The 13,026-nt window shown below is 42.4% G+C and overlaps 1 long non-coding RNA gene across 2 annotated transcripts in view; it reads right to left on the bottom strand.

The window, feature by feature from the left end:
- Positions 1 to 4,398: 4,398 nt before the first annotated feature.
- The window catches only part of LOC116737896, a 318,405-nt gene continuing 309,777 nt past the window's right edge, over positions 4,399 to 13,026 (bottom strand). For both annotated transcript variants that reach the window (XR_004343217.1, XR_004343218.1), the window contains one exon: positions 4,399 to 4,612. This is a non-coding gene — a long non-coding RNA (uncharacterized LOC116737896). The remainder of the gene's footprint in view (positions 4,613 to 13,026) is intronic.

Here is a 13,026-nt window from a genome sequence, read left to right as displayed (position 1 = left end):
GTTTTGGAATTTATGAGGAACAGCACGGGAGGGAAAAGAGCCTTTTCCATGGTGCAGCACACTACAAAGATGGGAGGTGTGGACAGATCCAAGGGCAAACAGAGCAGGGTATTCTCCTACAGAGTGATAATGGTATCATGTACGGAACAGATAACTACGATTTGGGCCCCATCGAGTTTTGGAAATAAAGGTTTGCTGGAACACAGGCACACCTGTTGTGTATTGTTTTTACAAATTACGTGTCTCTGGGTGCCTACGTGCTCAGACAGCAGAGTTGGGTGGCTGAAATAGAGAATGTACAGACAGAACTAGACCCTGTCCCCAGCCTTAGTGGTGCTCTCCAAACGATGGCTATTTTTCCATCCCTTAGGCAGTTAATTTAAAAAAAGCAAATTAGGAGAACTATACACCAATTTCCCTGATGAACATGGATGTAAAAATCCTCAATGAGATATTAGCCAACCGGATCCAACAATACATTAAAAAAATTATTCACCACAACCAAGTAGGATTTATACATGGGATGAAGGGCTGGTTCAATATCTGCAAAACAATTAACATGATTCATCACATCAATAAAAGAAAGGACAAGAACCATATGATCCTCTCAATAGATGCAGAGAAAGCATTTGACAAAATACAGCATCCTTTCTTGACAAAAACCCTCAAGAAAGTAGGGCTAGAAGGAGCACACCTGGAGATGATAAAAGCCATATATGAGTGACCCAATGCTAATATCATCCTCCATGGGGAAAAACTGACAGCTTTCGCCCTAAGGTCAGGAACAAGACAAGGATGTCCACTCTCACCACCGTTATTCAACACAGTATTGGAAGTCTTAGCCTCTGCAATCAGACAACACAAATCGGCCAAGAGGTCAAACTTTCACTCTTTGCAGATGGCATGATAGTCTATATGGAAAACCCAAAAGATTCCACCAAAAAACTGCTAAAATTGGTTCATGAATTCAGCAAAGTTGCAGGATATAAAATCAATGCACAGAAACTAGTTGCATTCCTATACACCAACAATGAAGCGACAGAAAGAGAAATCAAGAAATCGATCCCATTTACAGTTGCACAAAAAAACATAAAATACCTAGGAATAAATCTAACCAAAGAGGTGAAAAATCTATACGCTGAAAACTACAGAAAGTTTATGAAAGAAACTGAAGAAGACACAAAAAAATGGAAAAAGATCCCGTGCTCCTGGATAGGAAGAACAAATACTGTGAAAATGTCGATACTACCCAAAGCAATCTACATATTCAATGAAATCCCTATCAAAGTAACACCAGCATTCTTCACAGAGCTAGAACAAATAATCCTAAAATTTGTATGGAACCAGAAAAGACCCCGAATAGCCAAAGCAATCTTGAAAAAGAAAACCAAAGCAGGAGGCATCACAATCCCGGACTTCAAGCTATACTACAAAGCTCTAATCATCAAGACAGTATGGTACTGGCACAAGAACAGACACTCAGATCAATGGAACAGAATAGGGAACCCAGAAATGGACCCACAAACATATGGCCAACTACTCTTTGACAAAGCAGGAAAGAATATCCAATGTAATAAAGGCAGTCTCTTCAGCAGGTGGTGCTGGGAACACTGGACAGAGACATGCAGAAGAATGAACCTGGACCACTTTCTTACACCATACACAAAAATAAACTCAAAATGGGTGAAAGACCTAAATGTAAGACAGGAAGCCATCAAAATCCTCGAGGAGAAAGCAGGCAAAACCTCTTTGATCTTGGCCACAGCAACTTCTTACTCAACACGTCTCTGGAGGCGAGGGAAACAAAAGCAAAAATAAACTACTGGGACCTCATCAAAATAAAAAGCTTCTGGGGGTGCCTGGGTGGCTCAGTCAGTTAGGTGTCCGACTTTGGCTCAGGTCATGATCTCACGGTTTGTGAGTTTGAGCCCTGCATTGGGCTCTGTGCTGAGAGCTCGCAGCCTGGATCCTGCTTCGAATTCTGTGTCTCCCTCTCTCTCTCTGCTCCTCCTCCGCTCATGCTCTGTCTCTCTCTCTCTCACCTTCAAAAATAAATAAAAACATTAAAAAAATTAAAATTCTGCACAGCGAAGGAAACAATCAGCAAAAGTAAAAGGCAACTGACAGAATGGGCGAAGATATTTGCAAATGACATATCAGATAAAGGGTTAGTATCCAAATTCTATAAAGAACTTATCAAACTCAATCCCCAAAAAACAAATAATCCAGTGAAGAAATAGGCAAAAGACATGAATAGACACTTCTCCAAAGAAGACATCCAGATGGCCAACCGACACATGAAAAAATGCTCCACATCACTCATCATCAGGGAAATCCAAATCAAAACCACAATGAGATACCACCTCACACCTATCAGAATGGCTAACATTAACAACTCAGGCGATAACAGGTGTTGGCAAGGATGCGGAGAAAGAGGATCTCTTTTGCATTGTTGGTGGGAACGCAAGCTGGTGCAGCCACTCTGGAAAACAGTATGGATGTTCCTCAAAAAACTAAAAATAGAACTACCCTACGACCCAGCAATTGCACTACTAGGCATTTATCCACGGGATACAGGTGTGCTGTTTCGAAGGGACACAGGCACCCCCATGTTTATAGCAGCACTATCGACAATAGCCAACGTATGGAAAGAGCCCGAATGTCCATCGATGGATGAATGGATAAAGATGTGGTATATATATATATATACAATGGAGTATTACTCTGCAATCAAAAAGAACGAAATCTTGCCATTTGCAACTATGTGGATGAAACTGGAGGGTATTATGCTAAGTGAAATGAGTCAGAGAAAGACCAAAATCATATGACTTCACTCACATGAGGACTTTAAGAGACAAAACAGATGAACGTAAGGGAAGGGAAACAAAAATAATACAAAAACAGGGAGGGGGACAAAACAAGAGACTCTTAAATATGGAGAAGAGAGGGTTACTGAAGGGGTTGTGGGAGGAGGGATGGGCTAAATGGGTAAGGGGCATTAAGGAATCTACTCCTGAAATCATTATCTTACTATATGCTAACTAATTTGGATGTAAGTTTTAAAAAATAAAAAATAAAATAAACAAAACAAAACAAATTATGTTTCTGTACCTTTCATAGTGGGTGTTATTTCAGAGAAAAGGAAACATAGGAAGAGACGCCCCTGGTCAGTGTGCTTCTGTAGCTAACAAGTACTTATTTTCTATAGAATATTTACTAAATGGAGGCCTAGCTGACAATTTCCCAGTATTTTGTTTAATATATTATTAAACTGTCAGGATATATATATATATATAAAGCATTAAACCACCAGGATAGATGTCCGTTAAAGTTTCTGATAATTTTTTGGAGAAAAAGTTATTTCCAACAGGATCCCAAAGTAAAAAAGTCGGATAACTGACTATTTATACCTTTAGGTGAACCAGATCCTGAGAATGGGATCAGGGTCAGACTATCCTGAGTTTAAACCATGACTTTAAATAATAAAGTACAACTGAAGTAGAATAGAGGTTGCCGTGTTGGAAGAAGGGAACGTTGAAATGTAAAAATTACGAAATCACCATAAAATAAATGGGAAAGAAAGAAATCCTGCTAACTCTGTGTCAGGCATCGGATATGACTTTTATGTTTTTCACTGTGGGGCCACAGAAGCTGCGGTGAGCCACCGGTCCCTTTAAAAACAGCTCTGTGCAAAATCAGTGGCATGGCAACTCTAACCCACTTGGGCTCTTTATTGGTTCTCCCGTGTGACCGTGTCTCAGCGGGGACACCCAGAAGGCGACCCTGTCATTGGCACACCTCCTGCCCGTGTCTCCAAGCCACCTCTCGCCTGCTGGACTGAATGCAGCTGTTCATCCCTACCTGGTGTGTGTCCGGTCCCCCCTGCCGTGTCGCCTGCTATGTCTGGTCCCACCTGCACACCTCTGGTGACACGCATTTGCATGACCTTCGTGTTTGCGGCAAGTGAAAGGGCACTTCTCCAGCACCTCCATTCAAACGCTCAAAGAGCTCTATGAAGAAGTGCCAGGGCTGAGGACACAGAGTGTATTCAGAGTGTCTGGCCGGTGAAAATGCAGAGGTCTAGAGTTCCCTTTCCAATGAGATGCTGGTCTGAGGCTGCTGGCTGGGGAGTCGGGGAGTCAATGTGGGGGATTCTCTCAAGCTTGGCACTACCCCTGCCCCAGTAGGGAGCCAACATGACCCCCCGGGCAGGTGACGCCATCTCTGTCCCACTGGAGGAACTCCAGATGGACAAAACAAATGTCCTTCTATTAACTATCCATTTGGATGATTGAGTTGCAACAAAGAGGTGGCTATGTGAGCAAGGCCAGACGTATCGATCAGGAACCCCACTTCTCGTGTGAAAGATCCCAGTGTTTGCACTTACCAGAACGTGTCTGAATGAGCACGTCGAGGATGAAGACATTAATCTTGGCTTCGGTCTTGCATATGTAAAATGGCTCTAGGAATGAATAGGCTGGGCTGTTTGTGTGCCAGGCCCTTCAAACGGGATGAAGACACAAAACATCATTGTTGGCTACACACAGGAGGGGCCCAGCTTGCGAAACTTCCCAAAGACGAGGGGAAGAGAACTCCGCCGATGCCAGGATACCTGAAAAATAGCAAAAGGAAAAAGACTTAGCGGCAGTTTACGCGTATTCGGTTTTCGGTTAAGGACCAAGATTTGTGCAAGAGTCTTTTCCTTCAAATGGAAGTTTACCTCTTTAAACGGTCCCTTGGAAGAAGACTTCTCAAATCAGCAGAGAATCTGCTGACGGGAACCATTTGCAATTTGGAGGCAACACCCTTCGCCAGAAATATTGAAGAAGTAAAAACCAAAGTAACAGTAACACATACACACACACCCCAACCGCTGCTCATTAAAAAATGAGAAACTTCAATGAAACGTAGATGACCCATTTATCCCATCAACAATCAAGCTTGGCAGGTTGCTAATTAGAACAACATAAAGCAGGTTCTGTCTCATCCAACGTTTACATTTAAGAGTATGTTCAAGCTGCAGGGATTCGATTCTACAAAATGCACTGGCAAGTAGGTCTGTCTGAGCATGGCCTCTCCCATGCCCAATCTTAGGCAAATCTGGTTTGATTTATGAGGACTCTGAAGAGACCACATTCAGGGCCCGCCAAGTGTTTCCCTCTGTTGTATGTCGCACAGAACTTGCTGCTCTGGGGCGACCTCACTCACAATCCCGGGAGGCATTCTCCAATGTTGAGGTGGGTGACAGCAATTTGGCTGTTCTGTGTATGCTCCCTTTCTTTTCTCTTTTCCATCAGAAAAAGGAGAATCACTTTTTACTCAGAACTAAAATGTCTTTTTCTCTAAAGAAAATGTCTGTATCCCTTCCGCCTGTCCATAACAATTATATCTCCTTAAAATTACACTTTTTCTGGCCTTTCTTTACTTCCAGAAATACCAAACACATAGACGTTAATATGAAATAAATAATCAAGACACAGAAACACATGCAAGTCATCTTCCTATGATTCATCTTATTCCAGGAGAAATTCTCCAACGAGATTCAGAGGCTCCTTTGTGAACATGGGTCTCCATTAGGAAAGGTTTACTTTTCCACCCTCTGACAAAGCTTCCTAATTCAAAAACTGATTCCCTGGGATGAAGTTTCATGGGAGGTTTCGACAAGAATCAGCTTATGAAACACAGTTCAGGTGTTATAAGCTGTTGTTGCAACCAAGAGGCCAAGAAGCAAATAAGAGTGATTTCTCCACTGGGACAATGGGACGGATAAGACGATGTATGATAATTATGCAAACAGTGCACAGGGACTCAGCAACAGCCACACTACAGTGTTGTGTTTCTTGGATCTTGGACACTTCGCCGCGTTCACACAGAGGAACTTCTATGTCAGAGAACCATTTCACGCTGTAAGGAGAGGAGTTCTGTTTTAAAGAACCATATGTACGACAGGAGCCCTGCGTGAAGTGATAATACCTGTACGTAGCTACGGTCTTGAACTCATCTCTCCTTTCCTCTTGCAGCAGGGAGATGTGGGCAATGAACCATAGTCAACCCATTCTGTTCTTGGGAGCCTTTCAAGCCACCAAAAAAATAAGCTTCTTTGTCCCAAAGTAAACAAGTAATCCTATGCACAGAAGAAAATTGCACACTGTTGTGTATCAACAAACTTAATAATCAGAGTCAGATTCAGAAACAAAACAAAAGAAAACACCTAAGGACACACAGGGGAAAAAGAATCCAAATGGTACATCTGGGACCAGAGGACTACAAAGAAAGATGCAGATTCCATTCTGTGATGGGTTTGGGGGTCCCTGCGGCCTCAGGAAAGCTCTCTCCAAATCTGTCTCTGACAATATGCCTAGAATTTCATGCTCAGGTGTCCATGCATGGGGATCGGAGTCTTTTCACTGCACTGTTCTCTCGGAGGTAGTTCTGCCACTTTGCGACACAGTGGCTTCTGACAGAAGCAGTAGAAAATGTGAGTGTCCTCTGTGTAGAAGTTTAAAGGCTGTTGTGCAAACAACAGATTCCTGGTGGCTCTCAGGCGGTGGGTCCTGTTCAGGAGATCTTTGTCTACAAATCTGGTACTGGGAGACCTGAGGCTGGGGACAACCAGAGGCAGCCACCGTCAAAGAGATCATGGAGTGGCCGAGAGAAGCCAGCTTCTTTTTCAACGTTTTTTTTTTTTTTTTTTTTTTTTTTTATTTTTGGGACAGAGAGAGACAGAGCATGAACGGGGGAGGGGCAGAGAGAGAGGGAGACACAGAATCGGAAGCAGGCTCCAGGCTCTGAGCCATCAGCCCAGAGCCTGACGCGGGGCTCGAACTCACGGACCGCGAGATCGTGACCTGGCTGAAGTCGGACGCTTAACCGACTGCGCCAACCAGGCGCCCCGAGAGAAGCCAGCTTCTTGATGACATCCTGGCCACCGGGAGAATGTACGGAACCAGAGTTCCGAGATCAGACACGGCAAAGCTCATGACTTTCTTTCTCTATGCCTTGAAGAGGTGTTTCTACTTCTTCTTCTTCTTTTTTTTAATGTTTATTTATTTCTGAGTCAGAGAGAGACAGAGCATGAGTGGGGGAGGGGCAGAGAGAGAGGGAGACACAGAATCTGAAACAGGCTCCAGGCTCTGAGTTGTCAGCACAGAGCCCGACGTGGGGCTCAAACTCACAAACCGTGAGATCATGACCTGAGCTGAAGTCGGACGCGTAATTGACTGAGCCACCCAGGCACCCCACAATCCTTTGGGTTTTTAATAAACAAGCAAATGTTCTACAGTGTTGCTGGGTTTCCTGCACATGCATGCTTTTCTTCCTTTTTCAAGGAAGTATGATGCCTGTAGCTTTGCTCTTTTTGAAGATTGCTGAGGCTATTTGTATTTGTTGCAGTTTTGTTTTAGGGTTTTTCTCTCTGTAAAGTAAATACCATTGGAATTTTGATAGAAATTCCATTGAATCTATAGATTGCTTTTGAACTATGAACAGTTTAACAGTATTAACATTCCAATTCAGGAACCTGGAATATCTTTCCATTTATTTATGTGTGTAATGTCTTTCATTAATATCTCACAGTTTTCACCGTTTGCTATTTACAGTATGGATTAAATTTATTCTTTTTGCAAATTTTTATTTAATACTTTTAAAATTTAATATTTTTTTTAAATGTTCATTTATTTTTGAGAGAGAGAGTATGCGAGCAGGGGAGGGACAGAGAGAGAGAGGGAGACACAGAATCCAAAGCAGGCTCCAGGCTGTCAGCACAGAGCCCAATGTGGGGCCAGGACCCATGAACCGTAAGATCATGACCTGAGCTGAAGTCGGTCGCTCAACGGACTGAGCCACCCAGGCGCCCCAAGGTGTTTCTACTTCTACATCCTGGCTACTTTGGGATGGAATCCTCATTTATTTTGCATGACAAACAGGAACATCTTTGTTTCCGTTGAAAAAGACTCACCTAATATGTTAGATTCAAAAAGGAATTTTCTTTGTTGGGGCATAGTTGGATTTTATTACCCTAATTAAGAATTTATTAGCTTTGTGAACTCCAATGCTTCAAGGTGGCATACTGAAGGCTTTTAAAAACTGGATTTTAAAATTCATAGTGAAGTCAGTTGGCCCAATTAATTAAATGAGAGTGAAAAAATATTTTTGTTAATGCACAGTTAAATGCCTTTACCCAAAGCCTGACATAAAAAATAGTCTTTGGCAACATGCCCATGTCACTGTAGCAGGAAGCTGAATGGGGCTGAGGGCAGTAGTCAGTACTCCCGCACTCACAAGAAGGACACATTCTTCTATTACTGACAATAAAGACGGCAGACCTGGTGACAACTTCCCAATCATCCACCCCCCTAAGCCATAAAAAAGGAAACTGGAAATTCAAGGGAATTTGGTTACAACAGGAAATGTTTGCTTATAATGGGTCATCAACCTAACAGACAGCTCATGGCATCAGGTAGAGAGCAACGTACTTCTGATATTTCATCTTATGTGAGGGTGATCCCCTAAAATCCAGGGGTTGAGGGATGACAGACACGTTCCTTCTTAGCTGCATGCTTGCTGACTTTCAGAACTTGACTTCTTTTCCTACCATTTGAGCATGGCCACGTGTTTTGAAAAGCTCTTGGGAGCCTTGCCTATGTCCCTGAGAGTTTGAGGGTCTACCATGAACACGGCAAGTGGTGCCTGCTGATGAACTGGAAAATTCTGAGGGCCGGAGAAGTCTGGGGTAGCCAACATCAAAGAGAGACTGCCCGAGTGGAGTTGGTGAGAAGAATATGTTTTTCCTTGCGTTACCTGGACAATCAGAAAGGGCACCAGGCTTTGTTCTGTTTGAATATGTTCAAGTGATACAAACCCAGAGAGCTCCAGCAGTAGGAGACTGTTGGAGGGGAGGGCACTTGGGAAGGGAACTTGAAAGGTCAATGGGAGGCAAGCCTTGCTTGTACCAGGTGGCTGTGCAGGGCTGAGGATCCCATGGGTCCCTCCAAGAACTCCAGTGCAAGTCTGGAGCAGACCAGAATTCCACACTCAAACACCTGCCACAAAGTCAACTCGGACCCCCAGCCAACAAAAGCAAAGAGAACCCTGAAAGAGCAAGCCTAGTTCAGTGGGCCAGTTTCTCCACCTTCTTTAAATTTCTTTTCTGCCCTAAATCTGTAAGAGGTGAAGGGGGAAAGAAGAAGACAGAGGGAAGAGTCAAACTACATACCCTTCTCTTCTGGATGTCCCCGAGCTACAGACTGGGCAAAGAAGAGAAGCCTAGTATTGGTCCCAAATTTGAAACTGGTTGAGACTTTTTTCAATCCAGAAAATGGGACTTGATTACAAAAATGAGACTTTTTCTCATAACTGGAAATGTCTGGAAAGCAACAGGACAGGGTCGTGTGTGTGTGTGTGTGTGTGTGTGTGTGTGTGTGTGTGTGTGTGTTTCAAGTTTATTTTTGAGAGACAGAGCGATCAGGGGACAGACAGACAGAGAGAAAGAGACAGAATACCAAGCAGGCTCTGCACTCTACCAGTGCAGAACCTGATGTGGGGTTCAATCTTGAGATTGAGATCATGAGAACCTTGACATCATGACCTGAGCCAAAATCAAGAGTCAGACGCTTAGCTGACTGAGCCACCCAGGCGCCCCTGGTCAAAATGTGTTTAAGGGTAAGGACAAAGACCCTACAATGTACCATGCTGAGGGAAATATTAAAGGAAAATAAAGCTTTTTGCTCTGCGTTGCTCACTTAGTTCAGAATTGTATGACTCACTCATTCTGTTTTCATCCTAGCTGACCCATGGACATACCTCTTCTCTCTGGTGTCTCCGTGAGGCCAACTTGTCCAAGCAGCTGGCTTTCCCACTGCACCTTATCTTCTATGCAATCAAGCAAAAAACATTTTTGTTTTCTCATTCTCGCCCTCCAAGAAGACTTTTGAAACATTTTTTCCTAATAAACGCCCATGAGATTTTTTGTATAGGTATACTTATGTCTGTTTATGTACTGTATCACATCTTGCGTTATCCATGTGTATAGCAAGATTGTTTAAGAATGCCTGTCTCATAATTCACCTACTCACATTTCAGGTAAAATACAGAAGTGAGTCTGGAGTCAGTGGTTTTCCCTTTCGTATATGAGGGAGCCACAGGGTTGCACAGAGTTGTTCCCATGAACACCCAAAGGGGTGAGGATCAACCCCAAGGGCAGGTGCCATTTTATGCATCATGGAGAAGGGGAACCACCCATACAGTACTTTACGTGAATACGACGGAATGGCCCTTCCAACTGAAATTGAACAGCTCTGTTTTTATAGGTCTCTCCATTAGGGTTTTATGCAATATGCCAGTTTATAAAAATGCTTCAGGGTTTAAAATAAAAGTAAAAAAAAAGTCCTGTTCTCAATGAGCCAGAATGTCCCCTATACTTTCGGATTCTGGCTCTGTGGTTAATAAGCTCATAGCGCATATTGGAATTTTAACAGAGAGGCAAGTATATACTCAGGAAGACTCAAAGATGTTTGTGGGATTTCATCAGACAAGGAAAACATACTTTTTATGGAGACTGTTCTGTCTGCCCCTCAAATCACTCCCATACGGCAGTTTGCTGATAAGTCCTACTCCATTAGTCCATGGGGGAGTCCTGCCAGTGATGTCTATTTACAGCTTTCTTTTTTTAGGAAAAAAAAAAAAGAAACCTATAGCATAGCATGTAACTTTTTTGGGTTGTATTCCATTTTCTTCAGTGCAATATAAGGTGGTTCACTTAAGTTAAAATACGAGAGATCTCTAAAACCTGACTATGATATATTTGGGCTTTGTTTCATGGTGAGAATACTTTCAGACAAGAGGTCAATACCATGTCAACTTTTACTGCTCTTCTAGTTTGCACCATCTGCAGCATGATGATTCAACCAATTACATGCTTCAGTTTGACACAAAACCAATAGAACTGTACCCAGAGGTATACAGTTTGAGTCCAAACCAAATTCTTGCTGTATTGTGAAAGTAAAGTGGCAAAAATTCACTTGTTAATGAATGAAATGTTATGGACAGAGAGAACAGTGACTAACTGGGTTTAAGGGTGCTTCCCACAAGGTCAGGTGACTTTTGGGCTGGATGTTATAGGGTCTTGCCAAGAAGAGAATGGAGTAAGATTCCAGATACAGGAAATAACTTAATTAACTTGTCTCAGGAGTCTTCTAGTGTTTGGGATTTCCATCTCCTTCTTGGCTTCCTCAGGCGGAGGTGATAGGAGACAAAACACGAAGATGGGGGGATGGGGGAGTCCTGCTGGAGACAAGAGACTGAGACAGGCTCTTCTCAGTTTTCCAGACTTCTCGCACAATGCCAACATGGTTGACATTTACCCTGCACATGATGGCACGTCCCTGAAAGACTTAAGCAGGGGGAGAGGTGTTGTTGTACCTTAGGTTGGCAAGTCCGGAGTTGTACACAAGGCAGAATACAGGGATAGCAGAGAAGTCATGCAGTATGAGTGCATCGAGGCAAGGTCTGGTTATTCTTAGATTCTGGAGTCAATACTATGTGGAAGCTCTGAGTCTACCACTATTTCTATAGAGAATAAAACGATTCAGTTTTGCTTATAATAAAGTCATTTGAAATTATGTAGATATGAGCAACACAATACAGTAAAACCTTGGTTTGTGAGCATAATTCATTCAGGAAACATGCTTGGAATCCAAAGTACTTAAATATCAAAGCGAATGGCAAGAACCATTGGCTGTGTTGTGATCATATGATGTTTAGCATCACGTACTACTCGTATTATAAGGCATCGCTGTTTATCAAGTTAAAATTTATTAGAAAGGTTTGCTCGTCCCCAAATGTCCATCGATGGATGAATGGATAATGAAGATGTGGTATATATATACAATGGAGTATTACTCTGCAATCAAAAAGAATGAAATCTTGCCATTTGCAACTACGTGGATGGAACTGGAGGGTATTGTGCTAAGTGAAATGAGTCAGTCAGAGAAAGACCAAAATCGTATGACTGCACTCACATGAAGAGTTTAAGAGACAAAACAGATGAACATAAGGGAAGGGAAACAAAAATAATACAAAAACAGGGAGGGGGACAAAACAGAAGAGACTCATAAATATGGAGAACAAACTGAGGGTTACCGGAGGGGTTGTGGGAGTGGGGATGGGCCAAATGGGTAAGGAGCATTAAGGAATCTACTCCTGAAATCATTGTCTCACTGTATGCTAACTAATTTGGATGTAAATTTTAACAAACAAAAAATAAAATAAAAAAAAAAGAAAAGAAATGTGTGCTCGTCTTGCAGAACACTCGCAAAACAAGTTACTTGCAATCCAAGGTTTTACTGTATTTGGTTTTAGGGGCTGCTTTGTGCATAGATACATGCATATAGATACAGGTGTAGACCAACTGATCAGAGACAGAAAAAGAGTATCTATGAATCTATACTTATATTTTAAAAACAACTTATTTTATGCTATTTTAATTAATGATCTGTCTTAGAAACTTTGAACTCTGAATTAACTTATAGAATTTAAACCCCAAACAAGAGTGAAATATTAAATGCAGAATAACTTCACGCAGGGTCCTAAAGATGTTTCATAATTACAGAATTATAACAAAAAACCCAGCAACTTACATATCTAAGGTGAGACAACTACATGTGTATTCTGTACTCAGTGCAGCACTAGACTGAATCTTCATGAATACCACGACACAATTAACTAATGAACAACGAGTTTCTCTGGTTTTGGTGACTGAGACAGAGAGAGGGGCTTTTGCTCCACACATGGCCTGCTCTTGTTAGCCAATGCACAGTCTTCTCCCCTCTTTTTTTAAATTTTTTTTTTCTTTTTTTAATGTTTATTTCTGAGAGAGAGAGAGAGACAAGCGTGAGCCAGAGAGGGGCAGAAAGAGGGAGACAGAGAAGCTGGCTCCAGGCTCTGAGCTGTCAGCACAGAGCCCAACTCGGGGCTTGAACTCATGAGCTGCAAGATCATAACCTGAGCTGAAGTCGGACGTGTAACTGA

The sequence above is a fragment of the Lynx canadensis genome, chromosome X (genome assembly GCF_007474595.2).
Source record: "Lynx canadensis isolate LIC74 chromosome X, mLynCan4.pri.v2, whole genome shotgun sequence".
NCBI classification, from domain to species: Eukaryota; Metazoa; Chordata; class Mammalia; order Carnivora; family Felidae; genus Lynx; species Lynx canadensis.
The sequence above is the reverse complement of the archived record's forward strand: the minus strand, read 5'-3'. Positions and strand labels throughout refer to the sequence as shown.